This window comes from Panthera uncia, chromosome X (genome assembly GCF_023721935.1).
Source record: "Panthera uncia isolate 11264 chromosome X, Puncia_PCG_1.0, whole genome shotgun sequence".
NCBI classification, from domain to species: Eukaryota; Metazoa; Chordata; class Mammalia; order Carnivora; family Felidae; genus Panthera; species Panthera uncia.
In genome coordinates, this window is record NC_064817.1 from 106,897,306 (window position 1) to 106,905,511 (window position 8,206).

At 43.9% G+C, this 8,206-nt stretch overlaps 1 non-coding gene across 1 annotated transcript; it reads left to right on the forward strand.

Annotated features, from left to right (window-relative positions):
- Nucleotides 1-7,434: 7,434 nt before the first annotated feature.
- On the forward strand, nt 7,435-7,507 carry TRNAR-UCU (transfer RNA arginine (anticodon UCU)). The gene has a single exon. It is a non-coding gene; the product is annotated as a tRNA-Arg (tRNA).
- Nucleotides 7,508-8,206: the final 699 nt, after the last annotated feature.

An 8,206-nucleotide genomic window follows, 5' to 3' on the forward strand; every position in this document is an offset into this window, starting at 1 on the left:
TGTAGAGATTACCTAAAAAAATAAAACCATTTTTTAAAAAGTTATTTTGTAACGTAGCTATTGTTTTTTCTATTACTAAAAGTCTGTTCAACTGAATCAGTCCCCAAAGTTTTGAAAAGCATATGATTTAGAAACTCTGAGACAGTTTTAGGCTAACTTTAAACTGTTTTCCATTCCGCAGTGGGCTAGAAATTTGAAAGCCAGTCTCAGCACTACTCTCTATGGTCCTCAGCTTTCTTTTCCTAAAACTGAGATAGTAAGATTTTGTCCAGACCTACTGGTATAAATTGAAATATTCCTGGATTCTCTTAAATACTTGGATAATTCTACTTCTTATACATGGCTAATTTTTGTTTTACCAGTTACTAATTCTAAATATTGCCTGTGATACGAGGAGTGAAACTGTCAAAAAGATCTTCAGGATTTAAGGGATGCTGGTTTTCACAATGATGTGTTGTGTCATCAAATATGGAAACAAGTTGTAGGCCTAAAAGTTAATGGCAAGAGTCCATCAACACTGAGTACAGAAGCAGGGATTTTCCGAACAATTGTGGCAACAGCTTGGAAAATACTTTTCCCTTCCACGAGCTCGATGTTACAGGTAAAATCTATTTCATACTTTTTATGTCTCCCTGAGAATCCAATTTCGCTCTTGTGCTGTCTCACACATATTTGTTGTACCTTCTGATCATATCTTTATCTAAGAGCTTTCTTGTTTTCTGATTGCTCTTTTTGGTTTTATCCACGTGATGTGTTTTCTAATCTTTCTGGGGGTGCTAAATAAAGTATCTTTTAAACAATTTTTTAATGTTTATTTTTTGAGAGGGAAAGAGAAACAGAGCATGAGCGGGGGAGGGGCAGAGAGAGGGAGACACAGTATCCGAAGCAGGCTCCGGGCCCTGAGCTGTCAGCACAGAGCCTGACGTCGGGCTCGAACTTACAAACTGCGAGATCATGACCTGAGCCGAAGTCAGATACGTGACCAACTGAGCCACCCAGGTGCCCCAATAAAGGATCTTTTTAAAGATCATTTTTGATCCTTTAGATCCTTTGATCTGCTCCCTTCAGGATATTTCTTTGTTTATTTTGGACTTCTTTTTTTATTTTTTATTTTAGAGAGAGAGTGAGAGCAGGGGATAGGGGCAGAAGGAGAGAGAGACAGAGAGAGAGAGAGAGAGAAGAGAGGATCTTAAGCAGGCTCCACCCTCAGTGTGGAGCCCGACGTGGGGCTCGATCCCATGACCCTGGGATTATGACCTGAGCTCAGAGCAAGAGTTGGACGCTTAGCTGACTAAGCCACCCAGGTGCCCCATCTTGGACTTCTTTTATGTTGCCATTTCTTTCAAATATTTGGTGTTCCTTCGTTGGCTATTTATACTTATATTTATATTTATGTATTAATGACTGGGGGACTTTGATGAATAGGAGATACAGCTTTGCCTTTGAATAGAACTATTTACCCCAAGATCATCTGCCTTGAAAGGACGGCCTGACTGCAGGCTCTGTATAAGTAAATGGGTCCCCAGCAAGCAGGCTTTCCTTTGGGTAATGGGCGGAGCAGCCAGCTCGGGTCATTCTCCCAACACCGCACTGCTGACGAGAGGTGGACTTGATTCTTAGTTCATTTTATCCCTGAGTGCTGCTTTCTTTTCTTCTTTAATTCTGGGGCTGCTGTGGAGGTCAGAAGGCTCTGTTCTGCCTCTCTCCCTGGTCCCAGTACTCATTCTTGAGCCCCCCCCAAGGTATATTTTTTGCTTTGTAAAGAAAGCAGTCACTGGGGTGGGTGCTGGTTACCAATGCTACTTCTTACACCTTCTGTTTCAGCCATTCCACTCTGACTTCCATCCCTCAATGCACTCAGTTTTCCATATCTGTTAATTTCAGGACCTATGAGCTAGTCCTATGAGCTTTCTGTTGCATTCACTATTGTGCCTCTAGAACGGCTTCTGGCATTGAGTAGGTGCTCATGAAGCGCTTAATTCATGATCAAATGACAAGTGGACGGGCACCAAATTATGGAAAGCCTCAGCGCCAAGTTTTTGATTAGATGTGCCATTTAATGCAGGTCAGCTGCCCTTAGGTTGGCTGGTTGGTTTGGGTTCTATAATCTTGGCCCCAAAAGAAACAACCACTCTCCAGGCAGGCAATCACTACAAGAAGAAATTCTGAGAAGGTAATGCTGGCTAAGCAGGGACCTGGACGCTAGAGAGTTGGGAAGCTTGTCTTTTTTTTTAATGTTTATTTTATTTTTGAGAGAGAGCACATGTGGGGGAGGGACAGAGAGAGAGGGGGACAGAGGATCCGAAGCGGGCTCCGATGTGGGGGGCTGGAACTCACGAACTCTGAGATCATGACCTGATCCGAAGTTGGACGCTCAACCGACTGAGCCACCCAGGTGCCCTGGGAGGGTTCAGTGTTGATCCAGGGAGCTAGTGTCCCTCTGGACGCAGGTCAGCAGTGTGAAGAGAGGGGTTCTTGCAGAGACTTCTGGCAGTAGTATTGTGGTAGGTCGAATAATGTACCCCCAAAGATGTCCAGTTCCCAATCCCCAGCATCTGGGGATATGTTATATTACTTGGCAAGGAGGAATTAAGATGTAGACAGAATTACGGTTGCTAATTCGCTGACTTTGAGATGGGAAGATTATCCTGGATTATCCAGGTTGGCCCAAAGTAATCACAAGATTATAAGTGAAAGGAGGAGTCAGGGAAGTCTGTGTTGGGGTGATTTGGTATGAGAAAAATTCAACCCAGCTTGCTACCTTTGAAGATAGAAGAAGAGGGTCACAAGCCAAGGAATGTGATGGGCTCTAGAAGCTGGAGAAAGCAAGGAAACAGATTCTACCCTGGAACCTCCACAAGGGAATGAAGCTGGGCACCTAAATTGAATCAGCAAAAGTAAATGCAGTAAGGAAGATTCAGAAGATCAAGGGCCTTCCTTTCTCTGGCTTCAAATTTCTCATCAGCAAAATGGTGGATTTTTAATAGATCAATGATGTTCAAATCTTTTTTAGTCACTGTGATGGGTAATCTTATGTATTGACTTGACTGGACCCCAGGGTGCCCAGATATTTGGTCAAACACTATTCTGGATGTGGCTGTGAGGATACTTTTGGATGAGATTACCATTTAATTTGGTAGACTGAGTGCTTGCTTCAGCAGCACATATATTAAATCGGTAGACTGATAAAATCGGATTGTCTTCTCTAGTGGGGGTGAACCTCACCCGATCAGCTGACAGCCTGAATAGACCAAAAAGGCTGACCCTTCCCAAGTAAGAGATAATTCTTCCTACCTAATGGTTTTTGAGCTGGGACATTGGCTTTTTCCCTGCCTTCAGACTCAAATTGAAGTAGCTGTTCTTTCTACGCTTCACGCCTGCTGGCCTTTGGACGAGAAGTATATCATTGGTTCTCCTGGTTCTCAGACCTTTGTACATGTACCGGAACTAAACCATCAGCTCCTGTGGGACTCCACATTGTCAACTCACAGATCTTGGGACTGATGAGCCTCCATATTCATGTGAGCCAATTCCTTATGATAAATCTCTCTCTTGCTGATATTGTGATTTTTTTTATTTTAGAGAGAGAGTATTGTGCAAGTGGGGGGAGGGGGAAAAGGAGGGGGTGAGACAGAGAGAGAGAGAGAGAGAGGGAGAATCCTAAGCAGGCTCCACACTCAACACGGAGTCTAATGCAGGGCTCCATCCTATGACCCTGGGATCATGACCTGAGCCAAAATCAAGAGTCAGACACTCAACCAACTGAGCCACCCAGATGTCTCTGATATTGTGATTTATAATAAGAAATATATATTTGGTCTTTGTCCCCATTCCTGACACAGGGCTCCTGAAGCTCCTGAGCATTAGTAGTATCTTTTGTTCTAATGAGATGACTCTGGTTGGGGTCCTGGATTAGGACTGGTCACCCGAAAGACCAAGCCAAGATTAGAAGCTTGGAATTTTCAGTCCTGCCCCACTCTACCCCCCACCCCCACATCCTTCAGAGAGGAGAAAGGAGCTGGAAATGGAGTTAATTATTGATCATGGCTACATGAGGAAGCCTCCATAAAATCCCAAGTCAGTGAGCACATCCACATACCAGAAAGGTGACACATCCCAACTCCACAGGGACAGAAGTGCCTGTGCTCAGGACTCTCCCAGACCTGGCCCAATGTATCTCTTCATCCGGCTGTTCCTCTGTGTCCTTTTATCATATCCATTAATAAACTGGTGAATATAAATGTTTTCTTGAACTCTATGAGCCATTCTAGCACATTAATCAAACCCAAGGAAGGGAGTCTTTGGAACCCGCAATTTATAGCCTAGTTGTTAAAAGCACAGTATCTGAAGTGGGATACGAGCAGTCCTGTGAGACTAAGCCCTTAACCTGTGGGATATAATGCCACATCCAGGTAGATAGTGTCAGAATTGTGTTTAATTGTAGGACACCCAGCTGGTGTCACAGAGAGTTGCTAGGTAGGGGAAAACCCCACCATATCTGGTGTCAGAGGTGTTGTGAATATTCTGTATGATAGTAAGGAAAGACGCAGAAGGAGAAAAGGAAAACTGTAGGTTTGTCCAATTCTCTCTCTCTCCCCCTCTACCTAGAGAACTTGGCCTAATACGGCCACCAAAGCCCAATATAAATAACAGATACCAGTGAAAATGCTTCAGCTCTGACACGGTTGAGTGGGTCTACAGACCCATCCACTCAGAGCCCCTGTCTCCTTCTGGGCCCCAGAGCTTTGATGAAAACCATTTGTCTCAGGTCACCACTTAGCTCTTAAATTTGATGAATGTGTTTCGTTTTCTCTTAAAGAAGGATATAAATCGAAAAGTAAAAATATCCCAGTGTATCCTCTTGCCTTGATGTCCATTTATGTTAGTTTCCTATCACTGCTGTAACAGATTACCACAAACTTGGTGGCTTCAAACAACAATTCATTATCTTATAGTTTTGTAGGTTGGAAATCCAAAATGGCTCTCAATGGACCAAAATCAAGGTAATGAATTCCTTCTGCAGGCTCTAGGGAGAATCTGTTCGCCTGCCTTTCCTGTTTCTAGAGGCCATTTGCATCCTTTGCTTCGTGGCCTTTTCTTCCATCTTCAAGTCTCTCTCACCCTCACTCCCATTCTCCTGTCTCCCTCTTTGACTCATAAGGACTCCTGTGATTACATTGGGCGTGCCTGAAAAATTCAGGATAATCTCCCATCTCAAGGTCATCTGATTAGCAACCTTAATTCCATCTAGAACCTTAACTGCCCCTTGCCATGTACCAAAGCATATTCACAGGTTGTGGGAATGAGGGCATGGACATCTTTGAGGGGACGTTATTTTGCCTACCACACTATTCCTTAATGGTGGCCGCTCATAGTTTTTTTCAGAAATGTTTTATGTATATACAAGTGCTCATTCATGTGCAGTGCTCACAATTCATGCACATATGCAGATGTTTTTAAACATAACATGGTTCTGTAACTTTATTTTTTCTTCGATTAAAAATATATTTTGAGGGGCGCCTGGGTGGCTCAGTCGGTTAAGCGTCCAACTTGGGCTCAGGTCATGATCTCGCAGTCTGTGGGTTCGAGCCCCGCGTCGGGCTCTGTGCTGACGGCTCAGAGCCTGGAGCCTGCTTCGGATTCTGTGTCTCCCTCTCTCTCTGCCCCTCCCCTGCTCATGCTCTGTCTCTCTCTCAGTGTCAAAAATAAATAAACATTAAAAAAATTTAAATATATATATATATTTTTTTTTTTGAGTCTGTCGGGTTTTCCATGTATAGTGTCATGTCATCTGCAAAAAGTGAAAGCTTGACTTCATCTTTGCCAATTTTGATGCCTTTGATTTCCTTTTGTTGTCTGATTGCTGATGCTAGAACTTCCAACACTGTGTTAAACAACAGCAGTGAGAGTGGACATCCCTGTAGCAACATGGATGGAACTGGAGAGTGTTATGCTGAGTGAAATAAGTCATACAGAGAAATACAGATACCATATGTTTTCACTCTTATGTGGATCCTGAGAAACTTAGCAGAAGACCATGGGGGAAGGGAAGGGGAAAAAAAAGTTACAGAGGGAAGGAGGCAAACCATAAGAGACTCTTAAAAACTGAGAATAAACTGAGGGTTGATGGGGGGTTGGAGGGAGGGGAAAGTGGGTGATGGGCATTGAGGAGGGCACGTGTTGGGATGAGCACTGGGTGTTGTATGGAAACCAATTTGACAATAAATTTCATATATATATATTTTTTAATAACATCCTTTATAGAACCACCCAATATTTTTATCCACTTAAACAGAAGAGGGTTACTACTTTTTTTTAAAATTTTTTTAATGTTTATTTATTTTTGAGACAGAGACAGAGCATGAACGGAGGAGGGTCAGAGAGAGAGGGAGACACAGAATCCGAAGCAGGCTCCAGGCTCTGAGCCGTCAGCACAGAGCCCGATGCGGGGCTCGAACTCACAGACCACGAGATCATGACCTGAGCCGAAGTCGGACGCTTAACCGACTGAGCCACCCAGGCACCCCAGAGGGTTACTACTTTTAACCATAAAGGGCATAGGTTACATTAAAATTATCTATCAGAGATGGGTCTCAGCCCATAGAGCGTCAGCAGGCCGTCAGAGTCTCATCCAACAATGCAAAAATGAAAGTTACTACTCAGGGTGCAGCAAAGCAAGGGGAATCAGATGCCGGTACTCTGATGATGCAGTACATCTGACTCCAGTGACTACAACAATTTCTTCTCTGCAACTAATTTTTCTTTTTTTATTTTAACATTTATTTATTTTTGAGAGACAGAGAGAGACAGAGCATGAGCAAGAGAGGAGCAGAGAGAGAGGGAGACACAGAATCTGAAGCAGGCTCCAGGCTCTGAGCTGTCAGCACAGGGCCTGACGTGGGACTTGAACCCACGAACCAGGAGATCATGACCTGAGCTGAAGTCGGACGCTCAACCGACTGAGCCACCCAGGCGTCCCTAAGTTTTCTTTAAAATTAAAAAGGAGGGGCACCTGGCCAGCTCAGTTGGGGGGGGGGCGTGTGACTCTTGATCTTGGGGTTGTGAGTTTGAGCCCCACTTGGGGTACAGAGATTACTTTAAAAAAATCTTTAAAAAATGGATAAAATCAAAAAGGAAATATACACATTGTTAAACTAATTGAGAGTATAAGAGGATATATATTGAAAAGGAGGTCTCCTTCTTACCACAGGGCCACAAAACTACTGCTACTAATCATACCTTGTATGGCCTTCTGGAAAATTTTAAGCATAGAGAAACACATATCTATGTGTGTATCCTTTTGAGGGCATGAATAGAAAGCGAATCAATCATCCCACACTTATTTCTCTGTGAAATTGGCTTTCTAAAGAACTTTTCACTTTGACTTAATTATAGATTCACTTGTAGTTGTAAGAAATGAACCCAGGTCGGGGCGCCTGGCTGGCTCAGTCGGTAGAGCATGTGGCTTCTGATCTCAGGGTCATGAGTTCAAGCCCCATGTTGGGCACGGAGCCTACTTAAAAAAAAAAAAAAAAAAAAAAAAAAAAAGAACCCAAATCTGTCTGAACTTCGAAACCACTGTTTCTCAACTTTGGCTGCACAACACTGGCATCTGGAGAGCTTTAAAAAATACTGATGCCTGGGTTCCACTGCCAGAGATTCTGATGGAACCGGCTCAGGTTACAGCCTTGGCATTGGGAGTTTTAAAAGCTCCACAGGTGACGCACATGTGCAGCCAGGGCAGAGCTCTTAATTTCTACAATCCCCAGTCTCCAGGGCGGGGAACAGGGTTAGTGTGGGTGAGATGGTGAGAACATCTGTTCCCTGAGCTAACTCAGCCCGAGCAAGAACTTGGAGCCAGAGGCGTATAATTAGGAGAAAAGCAGGTTCTCCTCAGAGTGCGCAGACACATGGTAGGGTCCCTGTGGATGTGGGACAGGGGGTTAAGCCAATTATATGAGAATCTCACGTGACAGGGTGATCCCAGTTGACATCTGACTTTTACGGACCCCTTGGCCGCCCCAGGCGGTCACTCATTTCCTCTATAACTGCTCTTCGAAAGCCTTGGGCAAGGCCTCCTTTTCCAAAGTGTCAAGCCTCAAGAGCTTGAAATATGGAAATAAAATATTTTAAACTTTCCGTTGAAAACGGCATGCTCCATATGAGAATAAGTGGGTCTGGCTCAGGGTGAGGTCCTGCGTCTCTG